A 19,867-nucleotide genomic window follows, 5' to 3' on the forward strand; every position below is an offset into this window, starting at 1 on the left:
CATGTTAGATGCACTACACATTTTATGCTGTAAAATTTAGGGATGACACAGATAATTGCTAAATAACTAAGCTGCCAACACAGAAATATATATTCTTCACTTTCTGTAGTTGGTGTTCCTCAGGGCTCTGAAATTGTTGCAGTGTCTTGAAGTTAAAATTATGTGTCGAACAGCAAACGGAGTAGTCTGTTCCGAACTCTTTTTTTGTTCCTGGGCCTGTTGTAATTTTCAGGCAGAGGGTGCTGTGTTTGTTTCGCGTTACAATTGGTCCAGTGTATGTAGCTCTACATATTTAAACGGGAACAGCAAAAAAATGTTCGCCGGAAGTATAGCTGTTTCAGCGGTTATCTCCAATAAATATTTGCATCGACCTGTCCCTGATTTTCACATCCGTTGCAATTGCGAGGGACAAACTCGTACCGATAAATCAATGGGTTTGCGGCCGGCGCTGCGGTTCCAGCAATTTGCATATCTGCGCAGATTAATTAGAGGCGTACGGCGGGGTGGCCGGAAGGGCACGGCTGAAGGAACACGGCCCGTCAGTGGTGGGCGGACAAGCTGTCTATCTGTATGGGCCGCGTGTACCTCTGCGGCAGTCAAAAGCTCTGTGAAAGCTGCATTATGTGTGCAGCAGAGAGGTGGTATTTTCTTGAATGTAACACTTCAAAAATAAGGGGGGTGGGGGGGGGGGTGCGTTATGCGTTTTTAACTTAACACAGATTTCAGCAACTCAAACAATACATGTGTTGAATATCTCTTACGAAAATGTAAACGCAAAATTCAAAGGCCTGCCTGGTCACTAATATCACAACCCTCAGAACCTAGTGCATTTGAACAAAGATTCGCTGAAGGGTGTTATGAAGTTAAACAAAAGTTCCAGACGTTCTCTTAGTATTGCTTTGGTTGGTTACAAAAGTAGTAGAGTATACGGAGTAAAATCATTTCTTATGTTTTGGCCACATCATTATAAAACAATAGCGACGCGGTCAAAATGGGAAATGAATTATTCAAATTGACACTACCCGTGGTCGTGCGGTAGCGTTCTCTCTTCCCGCGCCCGGGTTCGTAAGTCTCATAGTGCTCAGAGCCATTTGAACCTTGAACCACTACCCGTGGAAGACTACGGACTTGGAATGGATTTCCATTCAGATGCAGCGAAAGTAATTTTATTTATTTATTTATTTATTTATTTATTTATGTGTTTCGGGGGGCCGAGCTCAGTGTTGTGATTATGTGCACCTACCTGTGCATTTCATTTGGCAGCCTATACTACTACTCAAACATTCATCCTACTTTCGTTGAAGTTTAATATTCAACCTCTGCACTATCAGACAAATAGGGTTTAATCGTAGCGCTGAAGCGTTCTTTTTCGTTTTCCTGAAGCGCCGTAAAAATGTGGACAAGTATTATACTACGAAAAGGATAGCAGGAGACAACTGGATTAAATCATGGTGATATTGACGCTGAAATAAGACATTAGATTGTAAGACGTACCGCGGAACAGATAATGACTCGTTCTATTCTTCATCATACTAAGCTGCAATCAGAGGTATAAGAGAATCGACTGGAACAAACAACGTGCAGGGCAGTGGGATACTAAGATGCTGAAGAATCGTATGTGATAATCAGTAACAGCAGGTAGTTCACTTCAGAAGGAATGGGCATCTCTGAAAAGGGCAGCTACAGAAGTTGGACAAGAAAATATAGCTACAAGAAAGGTAACTTCGAAGGAACTTTGAGTACTACACGTTCTTGAAAGATCGGCGAAAAAAAAAGGGAATGAAGAGGTAAAGACGAACGAAACTAGGACGACATAAAAAGTAAAGTAGTGCAAGCAAAGAGCATTTCTCGCCAAACGAAGTCTACCAGTACATCGACCTTAATTGGTGGAAGAAATTTCTACGATTGTTCGGAATGGAGTCATAGATCTTGGGAAAACTGGAAAAGAACAGAGTTGAGGCGTTGGCAGGTATGACTATAAGGATTCTAACAGTTAAGTGAACGAACAGAAAATGAGATGGTTCTCCACAGTATCGGCGAATGGATGGATTTCTGTAAAAATCTAGTAGAAGGAAGATGGTGGTAGGAAATGTGTTAATAAGCCGAAGAATAAGATCCGTGGTAATAGAGAGAGCCGTAGAGACAAAAATTGTAGGTATGTCCCAACAAATGGTTGATGGAACAACTTCATGAAACCTTCAAAACTTGGTGTAATAACATTTATTTACTGAGAACTGTATTCGGTCGAGCGTACGTAAGTCTCTGATTGACACTGCATAAAGTGTAACGAAGGTCGCTTTGCGTAAAACTTAGTTTATGGTACGACTTGGGCGAGATAGGACGGTAAAGACTATTGTGAACTACCGACTTATGCCCTTCGTTAAGACGCTAGTGTATGTGATATATGCTGTAGCCGAAAACGTTATTGACGCCAAGGGACGTTGTTTGAATTTTATGTAATATTAATCCGTGATTTGAGATGGTCGCTTGAACTAAAGTTGTTGTAGGTGAATAAATGGTGTTATAACAGTTTTTGTCGTTCCATGAAGCCATTACTTGAAAGCAGTGAAACTGTGCAGCACTGGCTACAAAATATATTGTAAATAGTTAATGATATTGGAGGAAAAAGCTATTCTGAAGCGAAAAGATTCAAACAGAACGAACAGCAAACAGTGGCGGGCAGCATCAAACTAGTCAGAAGTCTGTTGAGTCGGTATCCCCCAGACTGCACTAAGGGAACGTCCACTAATTACGAGAAGGGTTTCCTTTAAAATTTGAATCCCCCTGACCCCTTGACGAAATTTGGTGGGACCCGCCTCCCCTCCTCACATGATGGTTTACGCTGTAGAAGGGTAACAACACGTAAACATATTTTCTATTAAGCACCGGCGAATATGGTTTAACCAAACCACGTTCATTTTAAGACGAGATTAAAAAACTGTTTTAAAGGTGCTAATATCATTGTATTCGCACGGACAGACAGACGGAGACAGATGGACAGAAAGGTTCGACGAAAATAGTGCTAACCGTTTCGACGGATCCTGAGAAAATTGTCCTTTTATTCATATATTATATGCATTAAATGTCTTGAACCTTGTTCTTACTTCGCAGATGAATTGTAGCTTCCTTTGAACTGTGTGATTACTTAGGTTTTCAGGCTCTTGATGTATATGCTCACGAACGGAATTCTTTTCGGTGAACTTCAGCTTAGCTTCCTTCCGCAAACGTTTAACTTCTTGCTCGCGCGTGTGTTTAGACTCTTGTCGGCGTGTCGACTAACATACGCACTGTAGAAGTTCTGATACCAATGCATATGCATGTTGAATGCAATAACATCGGCTTTATATGCATTGCAGAATATCCCTTGGCGTTAAACTTAGTTTCTGGTACGACTTGGGTGAGATAGTACGGCAAACACTGTTGTGGATTATCGACTTACGCCCTTCATTAAGACGCTCGTGTATGTGATATATGATGTAATTGAAAACGTTATTGACGACAAGGGACTTTGTTTCAACTTTATTTTGCACGGTTGGGAACTCCCAAAATTCAAATGGCTCTGAGCACTATGGGACTTAGCTTCTGAGGTCATCAGTCCCCTAGAACTTAGAACTACTTAAACCTAACTAACCTAAGGACATCACACACATCCATGCCCGAGGCAGGATTCGAAACATGTCGCTATTAAGACAGTTTTGAAGCTAAAACTACGAAAATTTGAATTTGGTTTCTCAGCAGTTTTGGAAATTCTCCCACTAAGGGGATAAAACAAGGGACGAAAATTTTTAAGACAATATTTCGTTACATTAAAAGTATATATACACTCCTGGAAATGGAAAAAAGAACACATTGACACCGGTGTGTCAGACCCACCATACTTGCTCCGGACACTGCGAGAGGGCTGTACAAGCAATGATCACACGCACGGCACAGCGGACACACCAGGAACCGCGGTGTTGGCCGTCGAATGGCGCTAGCTGCGCAGCATTTGTGCACCGCCGCCGTCAGTGTCAGCCAGTTTGCCGTGGCATACGGAGCTCCATCGCAGTCTTTAACACTGGTAGCATGCCGCGACAGCGTGGACGTGAACCGTATGTGCAGTTGACGGACTTTGAGCGAGGGCGTATAGTGGGCATGCGGGAGGCCGGGTGGACGTACCGCCGAATTGCTCAACACGTGGGGCGTGAGGTCTCCACAGTACATCGATGTTGTCGCCAGTGGTCGGCGGAAGGTGCACGTGCCCGTCGACCTGGGACCGGACCGCAGCGACGCACGGATGCACGCCAAGACCGTAGGATCCTACGCAGTGCCGTAGGGGACCGCACCGCCACTTCCCAGCAAATTAGGGACACTGTTGCTCCTGGGGTATCGGCGAGGACCATTCGCAACCGTCTCCATGAAGCTGGGCTACGGTCCCGCACACCGTTAGGCCGTCTTCCGCTCACGCCCCAACATCGTGCAGCCCGCCTCCAGTGGTGTCGCGACAGGCGTGAATGGAGGGACGAATGGAGACGTGTTGTCTTCAGCGATGAGAGTCGCTTCTGCCTTGGTGCCAATGATGGTCGTATGCGTGTTTGGCGCCGTGCAGGTGAGCGCCACAATCAGGACTGCATACGACCGAGGCACACAGGGCCAACACCCGGCATCATGGTGTGGGGAGCGATCTCCTACACTGGCCGTACACCACTGGTGATCGTCGAGGGGACACTGAATAGTGCACGGTACATCCAAACCGTCATCGAACCCATCGTTCTACCATTCCTAGACCGGCAAGGGAACTTGCTGTTCCAACAGGACAATGCACGTCCGCATGTATCCCGTGCCACCCAACGTGCTCTAGAAGGTGTAAGTCAACTACCCTGGCCAGCAAGATCTCCGGATCTGTCCCCCATTGAGCATGTTTGGGACTGGATGAAGCGTCGTCTCACGCGGTCTGCACGTCCAGCACGAACGCTGGTCCAACTGAGGCGCCAGGTGGAAATGGCATGGCAAGCCGTTCCACAGGACTACATCCAGCATCTCTACGATCGTCTCCATGGGAGAATAGCAGCCTGCATTGCTGCGAAAGGTGGATATACACTGTACTAGTGGCGACATTGTGCATGCTCTGTTGCCTGTGTCTATGTGCCTGTGGTTCTGTCAGTGTGATCATGTGATGTATCTGACCCCAGGAATGTGTCAATAAAGTTTCCCCTTCCTGGGACAATGAATTCACGGTGTTCTTATTTCAATTTCCAGGAGTGTCTATATATATATATATATATATATATATATATATATATATATAAAATGGTATTTCACTTCTCGGTTAGACATAAAGAAATATGGGATGGGGGATGAAGAATCTATGGAAATACCATCACAAGAACGCAAAAGGTATGAACCTCTGACTCCAGCTACCAGAACATCTTTCTAGTCAGAATTTCATTCGGGGAAAGCCATGCTTCTATGGCCTTATCTAGCATGGAAAGTTTAGGTGTTGCATTTTGTGAACATAAAAATTCTACTAAAAAAAAATGTGCAGACCGTTCAGTCAACGCTAGCGTTGCGTGCCACAGGGTAGTGTTATGGGACCATTGCCTTTCACAATATATATAAATGACCTAGTAGACAGTGTTGGAAGTTCCATGCGGCTTTTCGCGGATGATGCTGTAGTATACAGAGAAGTTGCAGCATTAGAAAATTGCAGCGAAATGCAGGAAGATATGCAGCGGATAGGCACTTGGTGCAGGGAGTGGCAACTGACCCTTAACATAGACAAATGAAATGTAATGTATTGTGAATATATAGAAAGAAGGATCCTTTATTGTATGATTATATGATAGCGGAACAAACACTGGCAGCAGCTACTTCTGTAAAATATCTGGGAGTATGCGTGCGGAACGATTTGAAGTGGAATGATCATATAAAATTAATTGTAGGTAAGGCAGGTGCCAGGTTGAGATTCATTGGGAGAGTCCTTAGAAAATGTAGTCCATCAACAAAGGAGGTGGCTTACAAAACACTCGTTCGACCTATATTTGGGTATTGCTCATCAGTGTGGGATCCGTACCAGGTCGGGTTGACAGAGGAGATAGAGAAGATCCAAAGAAGAGCGCCGCGTTTAGTCACAGGGTTATTTGGTAACCGTGATAGCGTTACGGAGATGTTTACCGAACTCAAGTGGCAAACTCTGCAAGAGAGGCACTGCATCGCGGTGTAGCTTGCTGGCCAGGTTTCGAGAGGGTGCGTTTCTGGATGAGGTATCGAATATATTGCTTCCCCTACTTATACCTCCCGAGGAGATGACGAATGTAAAATTAGAGAGATTTGAGCGCGCACGGAGGCTTTCCGGCAGTCGTTCTTCCCGCGAACCATACGCGACTGGAACAGGAAAGGGAGGTAACGATAGTGGCACGTAAAGTGCCCTCCGCCACACACCTTTGGGTGGCTTGCGGAGTATAAAGTAGATGTAGAGCGAAGCAGCGGGCGCTAAGCTAGAGATGTATATTCTCGAATTACAAAGTGACGTGAGATTTTCATTGCCCTCCCGCCTTAAATGAGATTTGGTGAGATTTTTGCCGGACTTCCACTCCCCCCCCCCCCCCCCCCCCCCATTTTGAACCCACCCAATAACAGACGTCTCCCAAGCGAGATGGCATGTACTGAGGGTGTTAGACAGCTCGAGAGGATGGAAGCGTACGACACGACACGAGAGGAGAGTAGGACGGAACAGAAGGCGGTGAGTGAGCCCGGCGCTCGGCGCGGCGTGCTTAGCCAGTAAACACGCGGCTGGCTATCTGGCGATAGCGGCAACCGCGGCCAGCCGCCAGCTGTGACCGCGAGTGCGGGCTCACTGCTCGCTGCTCGCTTCGCCTTGCGTCAGTCGTAGCGCAGCCGCGACCTCGCCCGCCACGCCGCGCAGCGCAGCGCAGCTCCGTCTGTCTGTCTGTCTGTCTGTCCGTCCGTCTGTCTGTCTCTCCTCCACAGCCAGGTAAGCATCACGTGGCAGAGTGCCGCTCGCGTGGACCAAAGTGTGGCGGCTCGTTCTACACTACCTCAGCGTCGTTATCTGGACTTGCGACTGACACGTGGACAAACGGAAGTATGCGACCTTATAAATGTGTGTGTAATTCTTTAATACGTCAAGATGACATTGTAACCACGGTGTCCACATTACGCTTTTCGGCAACTGATTGCCATTTTCAGAAGTGGCTAATCCACTAACAGCTTCATGCTAAATGTTGTTGTGGTCTTCAGTCCTGAGACTGGTTTGATGCAGCTCTCCATGCTACTCTATCCTGTGCAAGCTTCTTCATCTCTCAGTACTTACTGCAACCTACATCCTCCTGAATCCGCTTAGTGTATTCATCTCTTGGTCTCCCTCCACGATTTTTACCCTCCACGCTGCCCTCCAGTACTAAATTGGTGATCCCTTGATGATGCCTCAGAACATGACCTACCAACCGATCCCTTCTTCTAGTCAAGTTGTGCCACAAACTCCTCTTTTCCCCAATTCTATTCAATACCTTCTCATTAGTTATGTGATCTACCCATCTAATCTTCAGCATTCTTCTGTAGCACCATATTTCGAAAGCTTCTATTCTCTTCTTGTCTAAACTATTTATCGTCCACGTCTCACTTACATACATGGCTACACTCCATACAAATACTTTCAGGAACGACTTCCTGACATTTAAATCTATACTCGATGTTAACAAATTTCTCTTCTTCAGAAACGCTTTCCTTGCCATTGCCAGTCTACATTTTATATCCTCTCTACTTCGACCATCATCAGTTATTTTGCTCCCCAAATAGGAAAACTCCTTTACTACTTTAAGTCTCATTTCCTAATCTAATTCCCTCAGCACCACACGACTTAATTCGACTACATTCCATTACCCTTGTTTGCTTTTGTTAATGTTCGTCTTGTATCCTCCATTCAAGACACTGTCCATTCCGTTCAACTGCTCTTCCAAGTCCTTTGCTGTCACTGACAGAATTATGTCATCGGCGAACCTCAAAGTTTTTGTTTCTTCTCCATGGATTTTAATACCTACTCCGAACTATAACATTCCATTTTGCAATCTGAACCTCTTGAAGCCGTATGAAATACAATGGACCATACATTATCGCGTCACGTGTTTAAAGGGTAAATAATAAATTATGTAGACTTGCAACGCACGAAATGGACGCTGCCCGCTGGTAACTAATGCATACGATTGGGAACACGCACGTTTGAATATGCGCTTATTGGCAGATACACGCTTGAGTATATAATCGGTCATTCTCAGGATTCCTCTGCCTATCTTTTAAACCAAAGGACATAGCTTCCAGTAAGTCGATGTCAACGTTGACTATACGTCATGATATAAGTTGACGTATTTTCAGCGTTTGGAAGCTGCAACTGGTTTTTCTTCACGTGTTGTATTCTAATCTCCGAATCCACTACATCGTCCTTTTTTTCTGACACTGAATGATATTCCACCATAAAAGTTGGATTAAAATATCCTAAAATTTATCCGTGCTGACTTGAAATTTTTAATGGCTTAAACTGACTAGTCACTGTCAGTAGTCAATTAACACTAGGTAGCCGATGTCTACGTCAAACATTTCCATGAGGCTACTACCGTTGATAATGAACTGTCATTGGTAATCGGTGTACCCATTAAATTATTTACAAGAGTGGTGACTTAAAATACGCTGTGTAGCTAAAATTTATCATTGATGCTCTGCGCCAGTAATATCACAAATTTGAAAAAAAAAAATGGTTCAAATGGTTCTGAGCACTATGGGACTTAACTTCTGTCATCAGTCCCCTAGAACTAAGAACTACTTAAACCTAACTAACCTAGGGATATCACACACATCCATGCCCGAGGCAGGATTCGAACCTACGACCGTAGCGGTCGCGCGGTTCCAGACTGTAGCGCCTAGAACCGCTCGGCCACCCCGGCACAAATCTGAAAGACCCACATGTTTTCACTCTGCCTCAGAAGCATGTGTTGTCATTCAGTTATATTTCTCCATTGCATTAGTATCACGGAACTCGATATCAGATTAAAACTTTGTGACGGACCAGAACTCTGATTTGGAACCTTCGCGTATCGCAAGAGTTCTACCGACATCTTTTCCTTTTTCGGTCGATCTGTTTCTTCATTGGTTGTTCGTCAGCGGTTCTATGCGGATGTCGCACGACATCTTTGTCAGTCGATGAGTTTCTCAGCTTTTGTTTTGCTACAGTGTGTGGCCAGTCCTCAGATCGAACACTCTGAGCTACAGTGCCGACACAGGACGAGTTACCCAAGCACCACCCACAGCTTCACTTCCCCCAGTGCCGGTCGATGTGGCCGAGCGGTTCTAGGCGCTTCAGTCCGGAACCGCGCTGCTGCTACGGTCGCAGGTTCGAATCCTGCCTCGGGCGTGGATGTGTGTGATGTCCTTAGGTTAGTTAGATTTAAGGAGTTCTAAGTTTTATGGGACTGATGACCTCAGATCTTAAGTCCCATAGTGCTTAGAGCCATTTGAACCATTTGAATTTCCGCCAGTACCCGCGAGAGCGGCGGAGCATTTTTTTGAGAAATGCAAAGGCACCAGCTTCTAGATCCGGTCCAGCAAACAGTTTCAATCTGTCACGAAGTTTCAGTTCACCGCACACTCCGCTGCAGAGTGAAAATTCATTCTGGAAGCATGAGGATCGTTTCACTTTAGTCACGTATCAGCGATCCACCATAACAGATAACAAGGTTAACTTTTGTGACATATGCTTACGACAACCAACTTCTCTCTGTGCAAGCAGGAGCTGCTAGTTGCTGGAAATTCATATTCCACCAGTCTATCCTTGTTTTCGAACAATAGTCCAGGATACGACACATGAGTGTGTTCTACGTTGCGACGGTACACTTTCCCAGTATTTCTGTACTGTCCTGTCCTCTAGACACGCTCCCTCAAGCTGTATTCGCTTCTTAAGACGGTCACTTGCTACTGCCCACTCAACACAGTACAAGAAAATAAATAAAGGTCGGCAAAGCCGCCGTTGCAGTGATGTAGCAAACGTGTGCGAGAACTGGAAAAACCTGTTTGGAGCAGACAGCGAAGTCTAGCGAGCTGTGAAATGTGTTGACGACTTTCACTGAGTGAGGGACTGCAACATACACTTGCTGCTACTGCCTGAACTCTAGAGAAGACCACACTTTCGACGTTCCATATGAGCGAGTTTCAGAATGTTTTGTGGTTTTAGATAATTTTCTTACAGTCGTGTTAATTTTCAGTTGGATCCATGAATACTCGAATACTCCACCTGTGCTACTTTGTTAAATTTACGCTAACGGGACTCCGTTTATACACTACGTATTTCCCCGTAGTACGTAAAGAACGTCAGAGATACTTGTAATGGCAAATTAGTTTAATTTGCGATACAAGGTTGTGCTGGAGATCCAGCACAGTTACACAAACCACTCAGCACGCCATAATTAATGCTTTAAGTCGCTTAACAGCAAGAATCGCTTGTTACGAAATCTTTATCGAAGCGTTTCGGATATGGCTCATCAGTAGAACATCACAAACAAACTTTATACAAAGGATAGTGTCAAGTTTCTGATCTTCTGCTGATAGGCCATTCCCGATAAGCGTCAGTGAAGTTATTGCCAGTGATTTCTTGCTGTTTAACGATCCGAAACAGTTTAAAATTCTAGTACCGTTCCAAATTTGATAGAAATTAGAGTGAAGTGGCGGTGTATTAGCAGCACATCAGCACAGCATTAATACACTTAATCATTTCTTAGATCTTGAGGCATATTCTGCAGAACCACCCTCAAGGTACAGCGATAAATTCCTACAGTGAATCATAGATTTGCAGGTGTACGTCAATTATCATCGTTACTGGTTGGTAATGTGATAAGCTTTGAAAGTCTTGCTGTAATCTCGGCAGCTGTTTATCTGCTATTCAGTCTACCGTAAATGACTGTTCCACATGTGAACAGAAAGAGTTGGAATTGACAAGACGTCGTTTCCTAAATTTGCGCAGGTTTTTGGACAACGGCTTTGCTGTTAAAGGCGTCATTTCATGGCTTTGACCTTGTACGATTCTGCACGTAACAAGCGTTAGAGGTATGGATTTAAAAGGTCTCTCATTTCTTTTGGACGCGATATGTCTTAGTTTATGCTCCATACATCGTAAAATCAATTGTACTGGAACTTTCTGTAAGCTGTTAACTGGAGAAACTTTAGTCATCTGTTGTTGTTAAATGTTTTCTTTCGTGCTGCCTAGTGTAACCTCAATGTGATAGTCTGATTTTGCAGAAGCTGTTTCTGATGGCCAGAAAAGCATGGCGAAATTAACTTAACAAAACAACTTGATCCAGAACAAACTCGTAATGAGCTTTTTGGGTGACCACACCTTTTTCTCATTGCGGCAGGAGCCATTGCGTGTAATTCTGTTTTATTAACGATCTTCACAGCAAGTAAGAACACTACTGAAACTTGACATCTGACCACGCGTTATCTTTTAGGTTAAGAGTTCGGAGCAAACGTTTGGACCATTTTAGTCAGAAAGTGAAAGGTTTCATAGCGAAAAGTGCCACTTAATTTTCATTCTCGAATGACCGTATTTATGACTGTAAGACATTATCACATCTTCTCACATCTTCCGGTACAGGGGGTGTTCTTATAAAAATCTTCTACATTTTAACTTTATTGATGTTCGTGAATTGGTTCTGAAGATACAGGGCATTGTTTAATAAAACGCATTAAAGTTCTTTAAGCGTAAGAGTCTTACATCAGGTGCAGTACTGTTACGTGTTTAGCGGAACAATGTTGGCAGCGATTGCAATGGACGCAGTGGTGTTGTCTCAGCAGCTGACAGTAACTAGCCAACGAGAGAGAAAAACTAGACTGTGTTTCGTAGTAGTACACGTCAAATCCTTATGTCAATATAATGACTGAATGGGCAGTGAATTAGAAAGCAAAAAGAGTTTTAATTACGAAAGTTAACAACATAGAAAGAAATTAATGGCATGTGATGTTGCTGAAATGACAACGTAAGGTAATGTGAGATGTACATAGCTTGTGATGCCGTTCAGTAAATGTAGCCGAGCTTCTGGTCATATCACCATGTTCACTGGGATCGTCGCCCCACGACCAAATTACCGCATTTGATTTACTACCAAGGTAAGAAAAATGCATGCGATAGTACAAAGATAGACGTAATACGAGAAATATATAAAGTGAAAGTATATATATGAAGATGGTATCTGTTTTTTCGGACATGTCCGAAAGAACAGAAAGCGTCTTGATATATAGTTAAGGCTGACCGGCCATTGACCTCCTTCTGTGTGCATGCACACATTTTGCCCGAACTCTTACGGGACTCGGTCAGATTGTCTGCCGCGAATAATGAGTATAGTGGGCAGGGGCACTACGAATGTAGTGTGTGGACATTACGTTGGGAATGTGGGTCTCACGGGGAGCGTGCAAGGGATTTAAGCCCTTGCAGTCGCACTATCCGCTGTGCCCTCGGTGGCTCAGATAGTACTTGCTTCGGCAGTACATATACTAAAATTAGAACGATACAGAGAAGATTAGCATGGCCCCTCCACAAGGATGACACGCAAAATCGTGAAGCGTTCCACATTTTCAGCCGGCACTGTAGCTCAGCGTGTTCGGTCAGAGGGCTGCTCGCCCTCTGTAATAAAAAAAAAAAGAGTAAAGGCATCAACAATAAACTTAAACGGATGTCTTGTGACGTCCGCCCAAACCAAACGCAACGAACAATACCGAACAAAATGAAAAATGAAAAATGAAAAAAAGGTGGAAACAGCGTCTGCCATGTAAGTAAGAGATCCCGGGTTCCAGTCCCCTTCGGGGCACACATTTTCAACTGTCCCCGTTGATGTATATAAACGCCTGCCGGCAGCGTAGTGTCTTGATTGAATTATCATTTCAGTGAAAGTATGCTAAATAAAAATAAAACGTGAAGCAAATTACACCAAATTACTGTGAATCGCAATTCTGTTGGCAAAGCTTCAGTTGAAACTGCTGACTTCATGAAAATTGAACTGCAAAGAAGTTTATGCACATATTGTCACGTGGTTGACAGTGTTATGATACATCAACATTTTAAAGTAAAAGCCTAAGCCAAATAAAGATTAAAAATACTATCGTACACCTTTTCCTTCCTTTTTTAATAATCGGTGAGGATAACCTAAAAAAGGGTCGAAACTGGTTATCCAACAAAATGTGACCTATAGTCGAGTCGATATAACAAGTTCGCTGGGCACAGCTGCATCGTGCACCTACCTCAATGTCACGTGACGCCATTTTGTGAAAGTCTGTATGGCAAGCCTTAATTTTGGCGGAGCTCCACAGACGACTATTGTTGCCCGCAGTCGTTTGCGCTTCGCAGTGAAACTGCCAACAACGCTGCTTGTCCTAACATTGCGCTACAAACATGTGTTCTCAAACTTCATTACATACCTCGAATAACACGTGAAGAACATGGAATGGTCTCAGTTTGTGCTCGGAATGACCACTTTCCCCACCTACCATTGGCTGCGTGAAACTGGCGCGTTGCCAAGCTATATGCCTTGCAGGAAAATCGCCCTGGCTGGCTCACCCCGCATTCTAGACTAGCCTTCTTTCAGATTTGACGGGGAAAGAGTGTATAGGAGCGCTGTATTGTAGTAGGGCTACAATAGACGTTAAATAGCGCACATAAAATTACGGCCGAGGCGGAGCTTTTGGCCTCTCATTAGCGGCCAGAAAGCGAGCAGCACGACGAGGATCAGGTGAGAGGGCTATCGTGTGCCGCTGCTGGCGTGTTAATCGTTTACCGATGCTCAGGATCGTTAGCATTGTTTACCGCTGCTCCGGCGGTTAGCCTCTCTGGAATTTTATACGGGCGCCGAGCTATAATAAATCATCACGGCTGCTGCAGCTTTTCGCGTCGTAAGCCAAAGAGGCTGCGCGCCCTCAGCTTACCTATAGGCTACGAAAAAGGAAGCTAGCGACAGTCTCGGCTATCTCGAGTAGCGAAACCTCTCCAAGTCGTGCAAGACGGACCACTGCTCGCTGCGTTGTAGACGTATTTAAAACAAGAATGTACATATGCGGCATTTTTACGGGACAAGACAAGATTAACGTTATAATACGGATCACTCCGGAACGGAAACCTCATATAAACCCATCCGTTCTCGTCTGTTTCCGAGATACAATTGTTTGAAAATAAGGTGTCTTACAGGTTCATCTAGCGAGCGCGAAAGCGTCATATTGCTTAGCCAACTCTAGCGTCAAACGAAAGTTCCGAGAGCGTGTACGTTCCTAGGAGAATCAATCAACATGTTGCTTGCTCCTATTCATATCTCGTGAAAAGACCGTGGAGGTAAATTGGAGCTCGCACAGAGATTTACCAGCTATCTTTCTTCCCGCGAACGTTTCGTAAATGGAACAGGAAAAGTGATGGTGGAACACACAACTTCCACCACACATTAAAACGTGACTTTGCGGAGAAAGCTGACAGCGAGCCGTTTTCCAGAATCTCCGTTTGCCGCATTCATCGATTTTCATTGAGGAGATTTTCGTTTCTCCAAAAACGTATGAGAGCATAGAACGTGTTACATAATACTGTAGCAGTTTGACATCTGGGATATGTGCCAATAATTACGCGGGTCTGTGCGACGGCCTTCCTTGAAGACAGGAGTGCCCTTCGTGTTTTCCCAACCGCTAGGTACATTTTGTTTCTAAGTGATCGATCATAAACTACTGCTAAAAGGGGAGCGAGTTCTTTCGCTTAATCTCTGTAGACCATCACGGGTACATCATCCGGTCCAGTTGCCTTTAGAATGTTGAGCAGTTTTCTTGAGCTTCTATTCCGTGATCGCTTGTCTCAACGTCTGCTGTTCCAGCATTCGTACGATAGTCGAAAGGAGGAACCGTATTACGATCTTCAGCGGTGAAACAATTTTGGAAGATCCATCGAATAGAGGATTTCGATCTACTAATTGTCTTTACGCGAACAAAAATTGCTTAGGATTTTTAGTGAGATTGTTTGCCAGAATCCACTTTTAAATACATCGAATGCTTCTCGCATCACTCTCCTCGCGATATTTTTACTTCATTCAGCTTCTGTTAGTCTACAAGGCTTTGACTTTGTTTAAAACAAAAATGAAGATCTTTGCTTTCGCAGCAACCTTTTAACACGGCTATTGGACTACGTTGGATCTTTTACATCCTTCGCAACTTTTCTAGGCACATACTTGTGTAAGGTATGTTGTACAACGCTCTGAGTTTTGCCCGTATGTGCTCCACATCTTCGTTCTCTGAGCTGACTAAAAAATCAGCTTTTGCTGACATTTTCTTCAAAGCTACCACCACAGTTGCAGAATCGTCACTAGTATGTTCCATATGCTCCACAAGAGACTGATGATTACTTAAATACTGTGCTATTTGTCTTCGGTCACTCTTCATACCAAAAATAATTTCCTGTCGTTTTTTAATATTCCTTGTAATATTTGTATTCATTGATGCGGCCCCGGCCTCATTAACACTGTTTCCCTCCTCTGCACTATATGACGGAAACAGGCTACGATTGTCATCATCTGATTGTCTAAAATTAATAACTTCTGTTAGTGAGACGCGAAAGGTTTGTTCGCTGCAAGCAAGCGCAATTTCGGAGTTCGGAATAGCGAATTCAGCAAATCGAAGAGGCGCTGAGAACGATGCTGTAACAACATAAAGAGCCAGAATGCAATCTCCCCAACCGAATAGAGTTTTTATCTGAATTCATGAATGTTTCATTGTATCGGTCTTTTAAGAATTCTCGGTCTCCTGTTTCGATATTTATTCTCAGACTGCTGCATAGGAATGTAGCGGAACGAAAAATAAGACCTGCGAGAATCACTGGAATGGCAGCACACTCGCACTGCTGTGTAACGGCAGCACTACATGCGGAAATGGATGCTACCACAGAATAGCGGCCCGGAACAACGTCACACACAACTAGATTTCAGCGTTCCTGTTATGCATCAAAGAAGTCTGAGCCACTGTCTGTGGTCGACACTGAATAACTTTATTACCTAAAACAGATCAAATCGGTTTAATCCTTCTCATTCGCGAAAGTGTCAACCCTGTTCGATGACATCTGCCGAAAAGAAAAAGATAAAATACTAGACAAGGACTGTTAAAAACGTGTAATACCGTGGTGAATTCGCACTCGGTAACGGACTTACTGTTGAAATTCCGGTGCATCACTGATTCAAACAGTCCGTTGTACCAGAGCTCAGATGTGAGTGTGAATCCCCTACACGTGACAGCTCTGCTGTCCGCCCCCGGTAGCTGAGTGGTAGCCGGCACGGTAGCTCAGCGTGTTCGGCCAGAGGGTGAGCTGCCCTCTGTAATAGAAAAACTGAGTTAATGGATCAACAACGAACCTGATCGGGTGTCATCGGACGTCCGCTGCGAACAAATCCAAAGAGCAACATAGAACAAAATGAGATTTTTAAAAAAAGTGGTCAGCGTGACAGAATGTCAATCCTTTGGCCCGGCTTCGATTCCCGGCTGGGTCGGAGATTTTCTCCACTCAGGGACTGGGTGTTGTGTTGTCCTAATCATCATTATTTCATCCCCATCGACATACAAGTCGCCGAAGTGGCGTCAAATGGAAAGACTTGCACTCGGCGAACGGTCTACCCGACGGGAGGCCCTAGCCACACGACATTATTATTACCGCTCTGCTTATTCTGAGTCTTACAACATGGGAACGATTCTGACACAAATTTCATGACTCAGTTCACCTATCGTCTGTCGGAATTGGAACAACAGCTTTTGTTGTGTGTTATATGTACTAAGGATCATCTGTATTTACCGGTTTTATTTAGTTTCGGTGTCTCAGTACTCCATCTTCAAACCCACTCTAACTCAGGGCGACCATGTTGAGACACTTTCTGTAGAAGGTCCAAAACATTGACGTCTTCTAAACTGACGCTTTTTACCGCTCGATCTGTGTACTGTAACAGTACATCAACTCTGCATCATAGGGGATAACATTCAGTCCGACGGGCGCCTCTGTTTTGGAGCTTCTGCAGAAAGTGCGTGTGATTGATGGTACCGACATAATGGTCCTGAGGCATGGAGGGGGTGAAGAGGTGTAATTCAACATCTAAACCGTATTCGTATAAAGTAAAACCAGTGAATATAGCTGATGGTGTTATCATTTCTGCATACGAGCTAAATTTCACGAGATTGGAAGAAGGAAGATCAGGGCTTAGTCTTGCCGGCGACGAAGTTACACAAGACTGTGCCCATATTCAGACTGTGGAAGCACAGATTTCTCTAGCGGTGGGCGGCATTACCGTGGTAGAGAATTTGTAACAGGTCAGGCCATTGTTAGATGGAACACGGAACGCTACAGCGTGAGAAAATACTAGCAAAGTAACTCTGTGAGAAGAATATTGTCGAATCAAAGTACACTGAGGTGACAAATGCCAACATACATCCGAATGTCGTGTCGGACCTCCTTTTGCCCGGTGTTGTACAGCAGCTCAACGTGGAATGGTCTCAACAAGCCGTTGGAAGTCCCCTGCAGGAATACTGAGCCATGCTGCCACTGTAGCCGTCCATAATTGCCGGGGCAGGATTTCGTGCATAAACTGATCTTTGGATTATGTCCCATAAATATTAGATGGCAATCATGTGTGGTGATGTAGGAGGCCAAAACATTCGTTCGAACTGTCCCGAATGTTCTTCAAACCAAACGCTAATAACTGCGGCACAACGACCTTGGCGCACAGTCATCCATAAAAATTCCATTGTCGTTTGGCTGCAAACGGTCTCATAGTAGCGGAACAAAACCATTTCCAGTCAATGAACGGTTCAGTTGGACAAGAGCAGCGCTTACCAACTAAAATCGGGACTCATCTGTCGTCTGTGGTCCAATCGATATGGTTAAGAGCCCAGGAGAGGCGCTGCAGACGATGTCGTGCTATTGGCAGAGGCACCCGAGTCGGTCGTCTACTGCCGTAGCCCATTAACGCCAAGTTTGCCCGCACTGTCCTAATGGATACGTTCGTCGTACGTCCCACATTGATTTCTGCTGTTAATTCACGCAGTGTTGCTTGTCTGTTAGCACTGACGATTCTACGCAATCGCAGCTGCTCTCGGTCGTTAATTTGGGCCGTCGGCCACCGAGTTGTTCGTGGTGAGAGATAATGGCTGAAATGTGGCAGTCTTGGTACACTCTTGATACTGTGGATGGCGGAATACTGAATTCCTTAACGATTTCCGAAATGGAATGTCCCAGCTGCGATTCCGCGTACACGCACACACACACACACACACACACACACACACACACACACACTCTCTCTCTCTCTCTCTACCACTCCTATAGCGTAATAACGAGAGTACAAAAGGAGCAGCAAAGTATGGATATTCCCTTGTCACCTCCGTCATAAGAGAAGAGCACGCTTCTGCTGCAAGCGTGTTGCTACCTGGAGTAAGATGAAACTGACTGCTACATGTAAAGGGTGTCGGTTTCCAATACCGCGCCAAGAGCACAACTGATCGACGCGCACCTTTTCCTTCTTCGACCTCCACTTGCACGGTTTTGCATCGCGCCCACAGATGGCCCGATAGTAGCAGACTGTAAATCAACGGGGAAAGGCGACGAGGGACGAACAAGACGGAAGACTGGCGCAGTGCAGAGCCGACGCGACGCTCCAAAGTCTCATTTCGCGCTGAGGCCCGGACGACGGCTGTCGTGCAATTAAGGGAAATGGGCCGCAATGAATTCTGGGAAGCGGCAGGGGGGGCGCGAGCGTACAGGCGCCCGCGCGAGTCACGTGGTCGCGCGTTGCCGGAACAACCGCCCACACGCAATAAGGCGAGCCCGGCTGGCCAGCCAGCCGCAGACTTGCCGACTCGCATTGATTACGCCGCCTGGCTCCGTGTCCGCCAACCCTAAACAGGCGTGCGGTAAACACCGCTAAGCTGAAGTTTCTTATCGCTCACGGCGTGTGTGGCGGCAGCACATCAACTCAACATCATAGACGAGAAGCTTCAGTTTAACCGATGCCGATGTTACGGAGCTTCTACAGAAAGGCCATCGTCATCAAGTTTAACAATTTATCGCGTTTACCAGAACAACTGGATCAGTAACAATCGTCACCGAAATGTGGGGTGACCTAGAACTGGCAGAAGTGAAGTAAACGTAGCTATAGTGCAGGAGGTCATACTTCGGAGTCCATCAAAAATCGACGAGACGTTGTAGTCTGGAAACCGGGATTTCACAGAGGACAGTGAACGGAATTGTATCCAAGGACCTTGGCATGCGACCATATCACGTACAAATCCTTCAAAATCTGACTGCTCGGCAGAAGCAGGTAGGATACAACCCTGTGAGATTCTGGTAGAAATGTCACGGATGAGGCCGGGCATTGTTAGGCAAATGATTTTTAGTGACTAAACTACATTTTATACAAGTGGTCATATTAATCGTCGTTACAGTTTTCATTCCATAATAAGAAAGCCGAGAAACAGAGAAAGCATTTACTCAGAGTTTTCGTTATACAGTGACTCAACCTGACCACCAAACCAACATTCAAAAGTACAGTTTAGTTCCAGGCCACAATTTTCTGGGGAATGTTGGAAGTCACACTATTTTGATTCTGAGTTCATAGAAGTCTCACTTTTGTACTACAAAGCGCTTCTTTATCCTACTCCATAACTGATAGTAACAGGATGTAAGATCCAGAGACTGAGGAGGCCATAACAATGGTCCGTCGCGACCAATCCAACGGAACGAGCAATACGGGTGGGTTGGTTCTTTGGTTGCGGGGGTAGCGGACCAGACAGCGAGGTCATCGGTCCCATCGGATTAGGGAAGGATGGGGGGGAG

The 19,867-nt window shown here is 45.1% G+C and overlaps 1 protein-coding gene and 1 non-coding gene across 4 annotated transcripts in view; both read left to right on the forward strand.

Moving 5' to 3' along the window:
- The window catches only part of LOC124713025 (glutamine synthetase 2 cytoplasmic), a 414,124-nt gene that overhangs the window by 286,163 nt on the left and 108,094 nt on the right, over window positions 1-19,867 (forward strand). The window lies entirely within an intron of this gene.
- LOC124721630 lies at window positions 12,508-12,614 on the forward strand. Its single transcript, XR_007006362.1, has one exon. It is a non-coding gene; the product is annotated as a U6 spliceosomal RNA (small nuclear RNA).

This window comes from Schistocerca piceifrons, chromosome 1, assembly GCF_021461385.2.
Source record: "Schistocerca piceifrons isolate TAMUIC-IGC-003096 chromosome 1, iqSchPice1.1, whole genome shotgun sequence".
Classification (NCBI taxonomy): Eukaryota; Metazoa; Arthropoda; class Insecta; order Orthoptera; family Acrididae; genus Schistocerca; species Schistocerca piceifrons.